Consider the following 17,742-nt stretch of genomic DNA (forward strand, 5'->3'; position numbering starts at 1 on the left):
ATGATATACACTTTGTACTGATCACATGGCTTGCTTCCCCCTTATTTCATTTTCCAGGATATTTTTCTAAGGTTTATGTTCTTTTATGGAATTTATGTATCATTCAAGGTACTTATACAAAACCCATCACTGTTCTATTTCAGGCAGAGAGGGATTTAATACAGGGGATTCGGTGCTTATGCAGGGTTTAAGGAGCTAGAAGGTGGGCTCTAGACTAGTCCTACAAGTATGCCTCCTGCAAACACTGCCGAACTGACCCACCAAAGGAGCTGCTGTCTCCAGCACAGCCAGGAAATGAAGAGCAGGAATTGTTGACTTCCAAAGCCCCCCCTCAGAGCTGCAGTGCAGGGATGAGGACCCGGCTGTTGCTGAGTTGCGGCTACTGCCTTTCACACCTGGGAAGCTGGGGGCCAGGCAAGGACACCACTGCAGGAAAACATGTCCCCGTGCCCATGTTGGCCCATGTTGGCCAACGGCAGCAGCTGGGGCTGGAGGGAAAAGATGGCCCTGCCTCACTGTCACCTGCTCCACCTCCCATAAGCACTTTGAACAGGTGGAATCTGATTCACAGCCAGAACACTCACGTCAAGAGGGCTTAGGAAATCCTTTTAGCCAAGTACTCCGCAGGGCTGCAAATCACAGAAGAAGGTCGCAATGAATGCCGAGGGCCAATTCCCTACACTACACTCTAAGTATTTTTGCGAGTCATCATGCAACCCCTCTGGTACAAGCTTGGGGGAATCTAATTAGAAAAATACTCCCATCCCTTTATTGTCTTTTTTTTTTTAAGATTGTGTTTATTTATTTGAGAGAGCAAGATTGAGAGTGAGCATGAGCAGTGGGAGGGGCAGAGGGAGAGGGAGGAGCAGATTCCCCACTGAGTGGGGAGCCCAACATGGGGCTCGATCCCAGGACCCCGAGATCACGACCTGAGCTGAAGGCAGGCTCCCAGCTGACTGAGCCACCCAGGCGCCCCTCCCTTTACTTTCTTAAGAGTAGCACGTTCTCCCATGACATCATATCCAGTATACCTTCTCTTTCCGAGACAAATCTTGGAAGTGATAGTTGAAGGAAAAAGGAGAAGACTCTAAGTTCCACCTCTTAGTAGCTGTGGGACACTAAACCACTTGAGGACCCAGTTTGCCCATTGAGAAAATGAGCGGAACAATATCACCTGCCCTAACTACCTCACGTGATAGTGTGGAGATCAAAAAAGATAATGCGTGAAGCATATTTGGCTTCCTCAACCTTGTCTATGACGAGGATCTCAGCATTTTTGTCTCTAAAAGACAAGTCACATTTCTTTTTCCAAATCAGATTTTATCTGCTCCACACCCCGCATCCTACTAAGCTGGCAAGACATTAATCTCAAGTGTTCGCCCAAAAAGAAAAAAAAAAAGGAAAGGAAAAGGAACAATGTTCAGTGATAGATGTGTGAATTCACTCAATAGTGAGAATCCTTCCACAACATACGCATATATCAAATCATCGCGTTGTACACTTTAAATATATCACAGTTTTATTTGTAAATTATACCTCAATAAAGCTGGGGAAAGAAAAGTCACGCACGCACCCCTGGAAGCCAGGCGCGCTCGCGGCTTTGGTGCGGTCTAGGGGACCTGACCTTTGTCTTGGGTCTGGCTCTCTATGTCGGTTGAGGACTTGCCTCCCGCGGGCGTGTGTGGTGGTGTGGAGCACGAGTCCTAGCTACTTGCTGTCCCACACAGCTCCTAGGCCCTGGGAGTCTCAGCAGCCTCCCCGGATACCCCGCTAGCGTCCCCTACAGGTGCCAGTTGCCGTCTTCCCCACACCGGGCAAACCCGCATAACGCCTTCCGTGAACAGCCCTTAGAAAGTGAAGGCGACAGAAGGGAGAGGATGTCCTCTTCTGGCAACATCTGCCTGTCACGCAAATTAATCTTTCCACAAATTACACCACCACATCCGAAAAAGAGTTTTTTCTGCCTGTCAAGTGTTGCATAAGCGCACAGAGTACAACTCAGGGCTCCCCCATTTGTCCAGTCTGGCTGTAGGCAGGTTCTAACAAGCAGCAGTGCGCCAGGCTTCGGGGAGCGCCCTGAAAACGACACCCTAGCAAATACAGAGCACCATTTTCATCTCTGTGTTTAGTGGATTTGTATTTATTCTAAAAGAAGTAGAGGGACATAACGGGGGAAACTTCTTCAGATCTGGTAAATCCCACCTAACTGCTACTTAGCACCTAGGTCACTTCCTATGGGTCATCTAAGCTCTGTGGGGGTTGAATTCACCACCTTTGAAACATCAGTGGTTTTCAAAATACTCAGGGAGCGTGAAGATGGTGGAGGGTGGGACTTTGAGTCTTCACCCCTGCTTTACCCAGAGCGGCCTGACATTTATCTGCCGGGTATATCTGGTTAGAAGAGAGAGTCCTGCTACTCAGAGCAAGAGAGAGGTTTTACAAACCACTGAACTGGTCGATCGCTGGGGTCTGTGATTCTGTGAATGCAGCAGAATCTGCTGAGAACGGCCGATGACCTTTCCCTCTCATGCTGTCCTACCTAGGCCCTCTCTTAGACGCAAGCGATGACAGCTTCGGCCCCCGCCATCGGCTCGCATCCCAGAGATGCCACGTCAGCCCCGGACCCTCCTGGGGTGTGCACAGCTCCTTGGGGGACTTGAGTTGCTGATGCAATGCCTCCTAGCCTAGTGCTGCTGATTGCTCTCCCTTGCTTCCCCAGACCCCGCCCGGGTCTTGCCTTGGGTGGCACAAGCTTGAGGTGAATGAAACAGGACACAGATAGGCAATTGCACACTGCCTTTCGGCTGCCTCAGCTGCAGCTTTGGCATTTCCCATACTAGCCCAGTGAAGCCGACAGCGCTAGAATCTGAGGCACTAGCTCCAAATTCACAGCAGATAATAGTAATAAATCAATCATTCGCTCTCTATTACCCAGCAAACGTTTTCTGGGGACCTGCTCTGTATGAGGCGCAGGACTGGGTGCCAGGCATACAGTGATAGTGAAGGCAGAGCTAGGGCCTCAGGCAATGGAAGGGCTCTGGGGGAGGCAGATCATACAAGCACAATTTATTACGCCGGGACCACGGGAATACATAACACCTTGGGAGCACAGAGAAGGCAGGGATCGGCTTTGCCTGGGGAGGTAGAAAAGACGTTAGGGGGCCTGGAATAGAGCAGCTCCTCACTATCTACTGAATGAGGGGATGTTTGAGAAAGACGGACTCTGGAGCTCGACTGCTTGGAATCGAACCCCAGTTCCCCACTTCATCAGATGTGTGACTTCGGGCAAGTTAACTCAGCTCTCTGGGTCTCAGTTTTCGCATCTGAATAATGGGGCCACAAGCACTGGCCTTCCATCATAGGGTCGTTGCAAGGATTAAGGGCCAATACAGGGAAGGTCTTTTGAGCTGTGTTGGGCACTCTGTAAATGCACTGTCTGGGCTTGCTCATCACTGTGGATGTCGGACTGGAGTCCGTTGGGTAGAGAGAGGAGGGAAAGATAGTGCACAGGATCCAAATTAACCACACAGGAGTTCCTTCCAGTAACTCACTGAGGGAAATCACTCTTACTGGAATTAAAAAAAAAAAAAAAGTGGCATGGGATCCATAGTTTTCTGTGCCTGTCCCACCCCTTGGTCTCACGCTCTCTTCTTCCTCTATCCCTTCCTTCCCTTTCCCTTCTGCCCTTCTCCTTCCTTCCTTCTCCTTTCCCTCCCTCCATCCTTCATCTTTCTGCTGCATTCACCCCTTCCCTCCAGCTCACTTCTGCTCCCTGAGATCAGCTCTTTTCCTCCCCTCCGACTACCCTCCTGATTTCCCTGTATCTGGGTCCTCCTCCCCATGCCCACCCCAAACAGCCTGGCTCTCTAAATATTCCTCCAAAAGCCTGAAAACCCAAATCCTCTTCCTCCCTGGGCCCCCCTTCTCCAGCAAGAAGCATGCTAATAGGATTAGGACAGACCAGAACAAAGAAATAAATTTTTTTTCGTTACTATTGCTTCTCAGTGAAAAGTCCCAGTGGGCGCCCTTTGTTGCCAGCCCAGCCAGGCCTCTCTTGATGACATTTGTAGCTTGGGGTGGTCGGGGCTTTTGGCCTTCTAACTTTTTCCTGTCACACACTCTAGCAGTTTTCAGAGTTTAAACGGCAATAATCGACATGGACAGCAACACCCCTGCTGGCGCCCTGAGGGGAATAAAGCCTAGATCCTCAGAAAGAACAAATCTGAGAGTTTACTACAGTCACAAATTAATGCTCGGGCATGAAGAGTGAGCCCTGGAGCAGGGCACAGGACCCCCGAGAAGTCTGGCCTGGGCCAGACACCATTCGAGGTCCTGGGGATGCAGCAGTGACAAGGCAGAAAAGGTCTCTGCTCTCCTGGGATCACTTCTTTTTTTTTTTTTTTTTAAGATTTTATTTATTTTTTGAGAGAGAGAGACACAGCGAGAGAGGGAACACAAGCAGGGGGAGTGGGAGAGGGAGAAGCAGGCTTCCCGCGGAGCAGGGAGCCCAATGCTGACCTCGACCCAGGACCCTGGGTTCATGACCTGAGCCGAAGGCAGACGCCTAACAATAGAGCCACCGAGGCGCCCCTCCTGGGATCACTTCTAATGGGAGAGGTAGACCATAAACATGTAAAACCATGAACAAGACACTTCTAGGTATTTGCAAGGGCTATAAAGAAAATAAAATCATTCATGAGGCTATCTTGGTGGGGAAGGGATTGCTTTCGGTCACACAGTCAGAAAAGTCATCCCTGAGAGGAGCTCTTTGAGCTGAATCCTCAATGACAAGAAGGAGCCACCATGTAAAGCCCTGGGGAAGGCCGAGTGCCAAAGACCCAGGCGGCAGGAGTTTGGAGGAAAAGGGTCCAAAGAGAGGGAGCGTAGGGACCCCGTGGGAAGGGTGGGATATGATGACACCGGGCAAGGAGGTAGGACTTGTAAGGCTTATGAGGCACATTTACAAGTCCCTTTGCAAGTCACAGAGACCGACTGGAAGATTATATCAGAAAAGGAATTTATTGAAAGGCGTTTAGGTAGGATTGCCAGGGACAGATATGGAAGCATGACAAGAGAAGGGGGGTGGCAGCTGGACACGGACAATGCTACCTCCCCTGCCGGCCCTGGTCACTGGACCCTTCACTGGATGGCGACCAAGCTGCTGCAACCCACCATCAGGACAATTCCTCGAGGTCACCGAAGCTTGCGCGTGGTGGGTCTATTAGGGTCCTTCACAGAACCAGAACCGATAGGATGGAGGACATGTACGCATATGTGTGTATAGATAGATAAAGAGATTTATTATAAGGAATTGGCTTACATGATTATGGAGATTGAGAAGTGCCAAGATCTGCAGTTGGCATCCGAGAGACCCAGGAGAGCCAATGGTGTAAGTTCCAGTCCCCGAGTCCCAGTTTGAAGGCAGGGGAAAAAAAAACCCTACATCCCAGCTCAAAGACACTCAGGCAGAGAGAGCTAATTCTGCCTCACTCCGCCTTTTGTTCTATTCAGGCCTTCAATGATCGAATGCGGACATAAAAAGCCTGGAAAATGAGTATCTGAAGTATTCTGGAGTGGGAAGTAGACTCTACCACCTATCAAAACTCAAAAATCAGGGAATTTCCCAAATGTAGCAAGCAGGTTAGGATCCCGAATAACCAAAGAAATGACAGATGTCCACTCTATCATGACAAGGGTTAGCTTTTTATTGGAGTGCGGTCAGAAGTCCTTGGAGGTCCTTAACCGGGAAAGTGGTGGGATCTGATTTATATTTGTCAAAGTTCACCCTGGCTGCCAGGTGGAGATGGATCGTGAGGGGCAAGAGGGAAAATGGGAGGGCTACTGCAGGGCTCACGTAGCCCTGATCAGCGTGGTCGCAGTGAAGGCCCCAAGACATGGCTAGATTGAGGATTCAGTTTGGAGATGAAATGAGCAGCACTTGCTGACAGATTAGACATAGGATTGGGAAATGGGGATAAGCTGGGGTGACTCTAGTTTTTCAATGAAAAAATTGGGTGAACGGTGATATAAGTTATTGGGATGGGGAGTCTGGAAGGAAAAGAGGGGGATCAAGAGTTCATTTCTGCCATGTTAATTTTGACATGGAAAAGATGCCTACGCATCATCCAGTCACACTCTAAGGTAGAGAGAAGTTGGCAAGACAGGCTTTGGAGCCACTCAGCTTTGCCTTGACTTTTGGTTCTGCTAATAACTAGCTGTGTGAACTCGAGCAAGTTGTGTAATGTCTTTGAGCTCCAGTGTCCTCAATTATCAAACTGAGCTACGTGAGTTTCCAAGGGCTGCTATCACGAAGTACCACAAACTGGGTGGTTGGAAACTCCTGGAGCCTAGAAGCTAAAAATCAAGATGTAGGCAAGGCTCCCTCTGAAGGCTCTAGGGAAGAATTCTTCCTTGCCTCTTCCCAGTTTCTTGTGGTTGCAGGCAATCCTTGGGCATTCTCAGTCCTGCAGCTGCATCACTCCAGGCTCTGCCTCTAACGTCAAGTGTATTGTCTTCCCTGCTTTCTGTATGTCTTCACGTCTCTGTGTCCCTGTGTTCGATCTCCCTCTCCTTTCTCTTATAAAGACACCAGTCACTGGGTCAGAGGCCACCCTCATTCAGTATGACTTCATTTTAATTTGATTACATCTGCAAAGATCCTATGTTCCAAATAAGGCCACAATCACAGGTACAGGGGCTAGTAATTCCACGTATCTTTTGGGGGGCATAACTTAACTCACAACAAAGCATACCATTTTCATTGTCTGGTATGCAATAATCTCTCCATAGATGATTGCTTTTATTCTTTTTCTTCTCTTTGGTATGGACCCCATGGGAAGTTGTTGTGTGGGTGGCTCTGAATACATTGGTGGGAGGCAATGACAATACACGTTTCCTTAGCATGGTAATTCTGGGTCCTTGAGCATTCAGTAGACAGCCTTTTTATAGCTCTATTGTTTTTGTATTTAATTGGCATATGAAAACGTTTGCATTGTATTGCAATCCAGTCAATAAGCATTTATAAGATAAATATTGCTTGATTTATATGTGTGTGTGTGTGTGTGTATTTTTAAGATTTTATTTATTTATTTGAGAGAGAGTGTGCGCACACACAAGCAGGGGGAGCGGCAGAGGGAGAGAGAGAAGCAGACTTCTCCTCGCTGAGCAGGGAATCTGGTGCAGGGCTCGATCCCAGGACCCTGGGATCATGACCTGAGCTAAAGGCAGTGGCTTAATTGACTGAGCCACCCAGGCGCCCTGAATTATATTGTTCTTATATTGCTACCTTCTTATGGTCCCTTTTGGGGTTCAGGTAGTATATATGTTCCCTACTTTTTAGCCCTACCCTCAGTGCCTAAAACAGGGCCTGGCCCATAGTAGGTGCTCAATGACTGAATTGATAAATGACAAGAAAAGTTACACAAGTGTCACAGACCTTATATTTTCCCACATTTGAGGGATATTAAAAATGACTTGTAAGTCATTGCAAATTCCACTTAGAGGAATCTGATTGCTAATTCCACTTGTAGGGTTACTGGGGACACCCTTTTCCTTAAACCTAGCTGGGCGTCTGGGACTGGAGTACTTCTCAGTAACCACTCAGAACGGGCTGTGGCAGGCTATTTGACCATTTATTCACTTATTTGTAACACTTAATAACCTCAGAAACCATGTCAACTGGTGTAAGCTCAGTGGAGGTATCCAATAAGCCAGTGCAATTTTGAAATCTTTTTATGTTGAAATAACTGCAAACTTGGAGAAATTATTCCAGAATCAAAATAGCACATAAAACACAGCGACTCTCCTTCACCCAGATTTACCTGTTGTGTGCATATATTTATGTATATATGTAAAATATTTTTTCTGAACCATCTCAGAGTAATTTTCATTCATCATGGCCCTTTATGCCTAAATAGTGGATTTCATAAAAATACTATCATCTTCCAGTTAGACGTCTTGATCTATCCTACTCCTTTTGCACAGAATTAGGCATTGTGTTTCGCTACTGTGTCTCCTTAATTTCCTTTGATCTGGAATGTTTCCACAGCCCTTTTTTGTCTTGCATGACATAGACACTTTTAAAATAGATTGTTCCTCATCTGGGGTTTGAGTGATGTTCCCCACAGGTAGATTCAGATTTTGCTTTCCAGGCTGGACCCTTACACCAGCAATGTGCTCTTCTCAAGACTCACCTGTCTCTGAAGGCCAAGGAGGACCATCTGTCTCACGTTGGCAAAGTAATTATTTAATAAACATTTTTACTGAATGTAATATACATACAGATAAGTGCACAAGTAAATGACTCCATTTACTGAAAAGAGCATACCTTCTTCTCGGCTTTCCTTTGCCACTTTTATTGTCAATAAAAGTGTCCATCTGTGCGTAGGTCTATTCCACGCTCTCTGTTATGTTCCTTTGGTTTATTTGTATATCCTTGCACAAACATCACACTGTCTCTATTACCAGGGCTTTATAAAAAAGACTGGATGTCTAGTAATCTAAATTCTCTAAATTAGAACTTCTTCACAATTTGGGAGGTGGAGAGGCTATTTTTGGCCCTTTGTACTTCCATATAAAATTTAGAATTTCCTTGTCAATTTTTAACAAAATTACCTGTTGGAATTTTGATTAGCATTGCATTAAATCTGTAGATTAATTTGAGGAGATTGCCATCTTTATGCTATTGCTCTCTAGGTCATGAAAATTGCCATATCCTTCAATTTATTTAGGATTTCCTTTTTCTTTTTCTCTTTCTTCCTTCCTTTTTCTCCTTCCTTTCCCTCTTTTCTTCCTTTCTTTCCATCTTTTCTTTCTTCCTTTCCCTCTTTTCTTTCTTTCTTTCTTTCTTTCTTTCTTTCTTTCTTTCTTTCTTTCTTTCTTTCTTTCTTTCTTTCTTCTCCTTCTTCTTCTCCTCCTCCTCCTCTTCCTTCTTCTTTGATCTAATTGGCTCTATTAAGAGGTTTCTGAATCAGGCAGCATCCACTTTAGCAAGTAGTTCCTATCTAGGATTTCTTTAATTTCTCTCAGTAACATTTTATAATTTTCAGTGCGTAGATCTTAACAACTTTTATCATATTTAGTCCTAGATATTTGATTGTTTTGATGCATAAATGATATTTGAAAAAATGCTATTTATTAATTGTGCCTGGTATATAAAAATACAAATAATCTTTTATGTTGATGCTTAAGAAATCACTACATGCTTTAGAAAGTTAAAGCAACAACAATGTATTATTTCCCGTGATTCTGTGGACTAACTTGGCAATGAGTTTTCTGCTTCACATACTGTGTCAGCTGTGCCTATAGTCACGGTGGGGGTGGATGGACTAAAATCTCCAAATGTGGTTCACTCACATTTCTGGGACCTTAGTGGGGATGGCAGGGAGATTGGGCTCCACTGAGATGTTGGAATCACTGGGCTATTCTCTCATGCTCCATGTAATCCCAGGACTTCTCCCTCTGCACATGGTCTTCCCAGCAGGGTAGCTGGACTTCTTAACATTTGGCTCAAGTGCAAAGGGCACTTTCTTTCCCATGGCCCACAGATGCCCTCTGACGGCTTTATTGGGTCCCAAGTCTTTTGGCCATCAATGAAGAAGGCAACAGGAGAGAAAAATACAGTCAGCTTTTCTAACCTCTGGGGATTAATTCTGGAGTTATTAGAAGATTACCAGGGATGTTCCTGGTCCTTCTCAACTGAAACATTTTCTATAAATATTTCCATTTTCTAAAAGAGTGAGCAAAGGATGAGAAGGAGGAAAAATGAGAATCTGTTCAAATGAATTTTTTTTTCTTCTAAGAAAAGGTTTGGTAAAGTGGACTATTAACTAAATGATGTTTGGATATTTTCTCTGTGTTTAGAAATACCCTTATGTACTTATATAGGTCTTAGCTTTAAACTAACAAAGCACTTTATCTTTAGCCTTTTAATATCCCCCGAAGGATAAAGAAGATGTTTTCACTTTAATTGTATACATCTAGTAGAAGATGAAGGAAAGCTAAATAACTTCCCTGACATCATTCATGTAATAAAACCATCCATCTACCTATCTAGTCATCAATTTTTAAAATTCAATAAGAAAATCTTAAAATTTTAAAAATTTATTCATTCTTTCAACAGATATTGACATATATTTATAGATTACCATTATATATCAATTGCCAATTTCAGTGTATATTTCCTGATTTCCTGATCACCCAGGTCCTGGATATGTAAGAGACCATTCATGAAGCTTCTCTTCTAGGAGATGAGCAGAAGTTAATCAGATAATCAATCACACATATTCAAATTTGATTATGACATGTAATGCATAAAAGGAACTGTGAATGCATATTGCAGAGATATACACGATCTATCTCAGGGGGTCAGAAAAAGCCTTTCTGAGAAATGACTTTGTGCTGGATGCTAAGCAGACTGAAAACTAGAAAAATGTCCAGGCAAAAGGCAGATGGGGTATAAGGCCCCGGGAAGGAAGGAGCTCTGCACCTTTGAGAAATAGAGTGAAAGGCATCCCTCTACTTGAACACTCGTATAGTTTTTCCATTGCACTTAAAATGAAACACAGAATACTTACCATGACAACCCCCCAGATGAGCTGGTCCCTTGCCTACCTCTTTGATAACTGTTTTGTAACCACTTTGCTCACTGTGCTCCAGCCGTGTTGGCCTTCTCTTTGTTTCTCACACATGGCATGCTCACTGCTGATCTTTTTTTCCCTGGATCCTTCTCAGCAGTCTTCAGCTGAAGAATCCTATTCCCCAAGAGGTCTTCTATTCAATCTAGATCAGCCCCTCTCCAGCCTCCCACTGGATCATCACTATCCCCTCATCTCTTTTTAGTTTCTCAATAGCAACCCATTCTCTGAAATTATCTTATCCATTTCCTTATTTCTTGCTGACATCCAAATACAAGCTCAGTGGGAGCGTGACCTTGTCAATCTAATCCTCCTTGTGTAGCAAATTGTCTGGCATAGAGTAGGAATGCAGTATGAGTATTTGCTGGCTGAATGAATATATACGTGGGTGAAACCACCTCACAAGGGTCTCATTCAGCCCAAGAGCCAGGATGCTCTAGTTTCATGGCTGAGACACACGAAAAGCTGCTAGTTCTTAAATTAAGACCAGCATTTTATTCATGTAGACCCCATTTCAAGTTTCTTCAAGGCCCAAATTCATTGCCTTCAGTACAATTTAGGAACGGTTCTCAACATCATAGTCTGCATCTGTAAACTCATCAGAGTTCAGATATTCCATCTTGATGTGGGAGTTACCTTAACAGTAGGTGGCTTATACCGAGGACCAAATTTTTATGTATATTTCAGTTTAAAAGTGAACATAAAAGACTTCAGGAAAACCATCTCCCACGGAAGTGCATAAACTTTCAAGTAATTGCTTAAAACATCTATTGATTGCCCGATGGATGATTTGTAATTAACAGATTTGGTTAATAGGTCTTTGTGGGCCCTTTGAAATTTTTTTATTGGGTTAACAGATAAGGGGCTTTTATGTAGACACACCATAACCGTTCCTTTGGAGCAATTAAAGTTTGCTGAATGGATCCCCAGCTCTGCTGTTTCTTTGATGCATCCCTCCAGCTCCTATAACGGCTAGTCAGAGTAGCAGGGAGAGGCCCAACCTGGTGTTTAAGGAGGGAAGTGTTTTGCATTCACAGTAGATCCCAAAGCAGCAGCCTGGGTGGAGGGAGCATGAGGAAGTCGGTGCTACCCTTCCTGGAGCTCCCACTGCCAGCCTAGGGTGCAGTGTGAACTGGTGCTGTTTTCTCACCAGGTGTGCACCACCCACCAGAGCTGGATCCGCTCAGCACTTTCTTCCCCAGGCAGGACGCACCAGTTTTCAGAGCTCTGTTCCAATATCTATTCCTGAGCTGGTGCCATGTCAACCCTACCCTTTATTTTTTCTTTATGACTCTTACTTTGAGAAGTACTTTCAAATACTCATCCCAGAGTTCTACTCATTGTTCAGACTCAGGAGGAACATCCTAGATTAGAATCTAGGCTCTGGAGTCTGACATTTCTGGGTTTGAATTTGGGCAAACAACCAACACACAACCATTCTGTACCTATACAACCATTTTGTTTTTCAGTTTCAGTACAGTATTCAATAAATCGCATGAAATATTCAACCTTTTATTATAAAGTAGGATTTATGTTAAATGATTTTGCCCAGCTATAGGCTAATGTGAGTGTTCTGAGCATGTTGAAAGCAGGCTTGGCTAAGTTAACGATGTTCAGGAGGTGAAGTGTATTAAATGCCCTTTCTACTTATGGTATTTCCAGCTCACACTGGATTTATCAGAATGTAAGCCTTTGTAAGTCAAGGAAGATCTACAGTCTGCTCTGAGGTTCTCTGTTTACCTCAAGATACTAGAGAGGATTAGAGAACTTCTAAGGATGCTTCCACGGATGCTGATACCCATGTCACTAGTCTGCCCACTAGTGAGAAGAAAGAAGTCAAAGGAAAACATATATCTTAGACCTTGGTGTCCACAGGTAACCTCATCCCCTAAAAAATGACCTCTAGTCATCCTGACCTTTCCCCTAATATAGTTACTGACACTACTGCTCTTTTAGGTCCGGATCAACAAGAAACAAGAGGGCTTTCATCAAAACCCCTGGGGAAAGTCTTAGTCTAGAAGCAGTTAAGAGAGTGATGTCTACTTTGAGTATAGATAAGAGCCCCATGTTTTAGGTGCCTGCTGAACCTTTCCATCTTTTTGTCACTTAAAATAAGCACAAGTCACCCTGCCTTTCCAAGGACATGTGCCCTGCTGATACACATGCCCTTGTGGGTTCCCTTTGGCTTTGTACTTTGGGAGAGAAGTCAGTTAGGAAAGAGGACGAAAGGCCAACAGGAGGTGGCTGAGTCAATGAAGCCTAAATAAGCAATCTGAGCATCGAGCTCAGTTGAGGGGCTGGTGCACTCCTCAGGGGACAAGCTGGGCCTGTTTCACTCCTTTCTGAGCCTCTGAGTGCCCTGGAGTCCAGTTAAAAGCCTTGTGAAAACTGCCCACGCATTGTCCAAAGTCTGCTCCTTCTGCAAGCATAGCCTAGTAGACAGGAGGAAGTGCCCTTTGCTTCCAAGGTGTGAAGCTGAATCTGAAATTTAAAACTTTATAATACAAGGTTTAATAATTTATGAAGCATTGTATATACATTATCGTATGTCTTCTTCATATAGATTATGTGACATAGTTATTGTGAGCTCCATTTACCAGATGAAAAGACAGAGACTTAGAGAAATTGAATATATTTCCAAAGCAATTGGCAATTAGGTGGTTAATAAGGAATTACATTTAGAGTCACTCAACTTACTAATATTTCATTGGTACCTAGCACACCAGGCAATGTCTCATGCATTGGGAGTCCAATGGTGATGAAAAAGTTAAGGAGTTTTTCCTCATGGCCTTCATTAGACAAGTACTCAAAAAAAAAAAAAAAAAAAAAAGAAAGAAAGAAATATGGATAAGAGTTATGAAAGAAAAACAGAGGGCATTAGGAGAAAAAGTAGGGGGATTTAGGGGTGTGTATGCGAGTGTGTGCATGTCACTGAAGGCGGAGTATGACATTTGAGACCTGAGACTAGGGGGAAGGAATTGGGAGGAGACTAGGAGTAAGAGGTTTCAGCAGGAGGTGACAGCATTTATAAAGACCCTTGGGCAGGACAAACTGTGTGTTTGGAGATCTGAGTGAGTCAGGCTGGTAAGGAGTGGGCCAGGAAGAGTGGCATAAGATGGGAGCAGGTTATTGGTAGACTTGGTTAGATCATGTAGAGCATTCAACTGTGGGCTTTATTCTAAATATGATGAGAAAGCACTGAGAGATGGTAAGCAGGGAACTAACTTGGTTTTACATATTGGGATGATTATTCTAAATCAATATGAGATTGTAGGGGACAAGAGTAGGAGCAGGGGGACCATTTAAGAGGAGGATATCGCAACAATCCAGGGGAAAGGTGATGGCCGTGTATCTTCAAATACTGGAATTTTTGGCTATGGTACATTCTGTAGTTGTAATTCTAGAGAACTGGCTGACAGTTGAGAAGGGTTGTCATTCGCTGTATTTTCAAAATCACCCTTGAGTTTTCTCCGCTTACTAAGGTGTCAAGGGACAATGGAGCCACTCCTTAGCACATTGAAGACTTGGCAAAGATTTCAGTCACACAGTTCCAGGATTAAGCAGTGCATCTCCTCATGATCTAAGAGGTTGCATAAAATGCCATGCAGATGACATTTGGATAAGTAACTGACCACTAGAACTTTTACTGACTGGTCCTCACCCAAAAAGGGACACAGTCACTTTCAGTAGATATGTGACAAGGGACAAGTTACTCAATCGCTCTGAGTTTAATATACATCCTCTGTGAAGGAAAGATAAAAAGAGTACTTTTCTCAAAGAATCATACTAGGATGACATGAGATTTAGAATTAGATTCACAGGAAGATTAAATGAGCTAATACATGTAAAGCACTTAATACAATGCCTAACGGAAGAAGCATTCCGCTTCCAATGCATAATAGCTATTGTAATTATTAACAGTGCTACTTTTATTTTATTTATTTATTTTAAAGATTTTTTAAATTTATTTGACAGAGAGAGAGACAGTGAGAGAGGGAACACAAGCAGGGGGAGTGGGAGAGGGAGAAGCAGGCTTCCCGCCAAGCAGGGAGCCCGATGCGGGGCTCGATCCCAGGACCCTGAGATCATGAGCTGAGCCAAAGGCAGTCGCTTAACGACTGAGCCACCCAGGCGCCCCTAACAGTTACACTTTTACAGTGTAAGTAGAATAAAATTAGATACCCACATCACTGCCATAGCATAAGTCATTTCTGGCGCCAAAGTATTGACATATGTAACATAACTTATGAAACATTACATTTCCCATCACCCCAAACTATTTCAAAATGCTTTGAAATTCTTGGATAAAAGAAATTATAAAAATGTAAAATATTACTATTCCAAAGAGAAAGTTTACCCTACAGACCCAGACTTCCCTATTGACTATAAGTCATCTTTAGAGTAGCCTATTATCAAACTGAACAGTTGACAGTATTGGACACAATTACAGATTCTGCTTTAAAAACCAAACATTAATTGGATTTCCGAATGCCATTTGAACTGCGGAGAGAGAGAATTCTTCTAGCCTTAAAACCTACTTACGTTCAGCCTAGCACAGGAGTTCTGCATCTTCAGTAGTCTCCTAATGGCTTCAGGAAGCCTGGAAGTAAAGCATTCGCTTCTCAGTCGAGGAAGGCTGTATGAAATACAAAATGCGCAGGGATGCCATTGATCTCCAATTCTGCTAAAATGACTACCCTTTGAAAAAAAATGTGTCTGATGAGAGAGTACTGTAGGGGAAATTCCAGCGATTGTCACCCTTTCTAAACTTCAGTGGTTAGAGCTTAATCTGAAGACAACCCAGAAGTTCCTGTATTTACCTAAACTCCAGTGTGTAACCGTCTGCCTCCTTGACCCACAGGGCTCAGTTTCTAGAGAGACTTACATTTAAAGATTGATAGATCAAACAGCCAAAAGTAATCAAGAAGGAATCCAGCCTCTAAATTGTATCTCTTTTTTAAAAACGGCTATGAGGAAACAACAGAGACCCTTTTCCTGTCTCCTGTTTGTCTCCCCAACTCTTTTTTTTTTTTTTTTAAGATTTTATTTATTTATTTGAGACAGAGAGAATGAGAGAGAGAGAGCACATGAGAAGGGGGAGGGTCAGAGGGAGAAGCAGGCTCCCTGCCGAGCAGGGAGCCCGATGCGGGACTCGATCCAGGGACTCCAGGATCATGACCTGAGCCGAAGGCAGTCGCTTAACCAACTGAGCCACCCAGGCGCCCTGTCTCCCCAACTCTTGCACCCTATGTTACTCTGCAGTTCCCATTCACTAACACTGGCCCCCTCCCCACAAAATGCTTCTCCATCTCATTCAGCTTTTTGTCTCTCACTTGGTATTTATCACATTAGTTTGAGTTGTCTCTTTGCCTTTTTTTCCATAACCTCCAAACTGTGATTTTTTTTTTTTTTCTTTCTTTGCCCATTATCCAGTTCTGTATTGTGGATGTCAAGGGATTCAACTGACAGAGGCTAAGTCTCCATAGGGAACAAAAATGTCCCATCCTAATAAGGGCTTGATGTTTGGTCCTCTGATCTGCTGACTATTATGCTGGGGTTTAGAGTACTGTGGGTGTGGGGCATCACTAAGTTCCTTGTTGATTGTATTCGGTCCCAGTTTGCACACAGTCCCCTTGTCCTCAGAGGGGAAGAATCGTAATGGGCTAGGCAAGGAAGAGGGGAAGGGAAATGGAAGTGAAGCTGGCTGTGTGGATTCTGATAGAAGTTTAGAAATATGGAAAATACTATCTGCCATCAGCTGAGGTGCTGAGGAAGGAAAAAATGGAGGGGAGAGAAAGGATTAGGAGAGAAAAAGGATGATAGAGAAGAAGGTAGAGGGACCCAATGGGTGGGGCAAGAAAGGGAGAAGAAATAAAGTGCAGAGATTGGTGAGGGACCCTTCCAGAAAATCCAGTCAGCAACTTGACTGCTTCTGGCAGTGGTTTCTTGACTCATGGTCTGGGGAATGGAAAAAATTACCGTGGGATAGGTGATGTGCCAGAAGCAGGTTTCTGACTTGGGACCGTGACCAAGAATGGTTCTTGGCAGTGAATGAGCCTCCTGGAAGTGTGGTCCCAGATAATGCGCAGTTATGACACACTTCTCCCGTATCCACGCCCACTTTAATATTGCCTTAGACACATGCCAAGGTCTCTGCCTCAGCTCCTGAGCCATCCAAGCCCAGAACATCTGCTTCTGTGGCTGAGCTAATAGAGATTAAGCTGAGGTTTCCTGAGAAGTTGCTTCTCATTCCAAAGTAGGTCAAGACTCCATGACTGACATTCTTGAATAGACTGCCTGCCTTTCTTTTTCTTTTTTTAAAGGTTGGAAGAAACCTTGGAGATTTTATAGGAAAACTTCCTCCCTTTACAAATGAGAAAATCAGGGGGAGAGTAACCACTTAAAAAAAAAAAAATCTACTTCTGAGTTTTGATCGATAGTTTCCTGTCTTGGAAGAGGTAGAAATGAACTCTGGTGCCTCAAGAACAGCAGTAATAATGAATGATAGAGCCCAGAGTACTTGCATTTCCATGATGCTTTTCAATCCTCAGAACAATACAGTGACAAGTGGGCAGGCCCATTTCACAGATGAGGAAACTGAGGCCAGACCATTTCAAATGCACAGGTAATAGGGAGAAAGACTTCCTGCTTCACACACTATATTCCAGATGAAATGCTGTGCCATGCAAACAGGGTCCTCCTTCTTACTTGTGTGAATGGTTTTCTTTACCTTCGTTCCAACCTCTGTGGTGCTTCTAAAGTTGAACCGTTCCAAGTGGAGCCACTTTGACTCGCTGATGCTTAGTTTTATTTATTTTTATTTTTTAATTTATTTGAGAGAGAGAGAGAGAGAAGGAGCAAGGGGAGGGGCAGAGGGAGACGGAGAACAGACTCCCCGCTGAGCAGGGAGCCCAATATGGGCCTCAATCCTGGAACTTGGGGATCATGACCCAAGCCAAAGGCAGACGCTTAACTGAGCCACCCAGGTGCCCCAATGCTTAGTTTTAATGTTGACAACAAAGAGACCTTCGTAGTACCCACCATCAGTAGAATCACTTAAAAAGGCAAATTGCACGGTAAGGGGACCATTCAAGAGTCCAGAGAGGGT

The sequence above is a fragment of the Phoca vitulina genome, unplaced genomic scaffold (genome assembly GCF_004348235.1).
Source record: "Phoca vitulina isolate PV1807 unplaced genomic scaffold, GSC_HSeal_1.0 scaffold3, whole genome shotgun sequence".
NCBI lineage: Eukaryota > Metazoa > Chordata > Mammalia > Carnivora > Phocidae > Phoca > Phoca vitulina.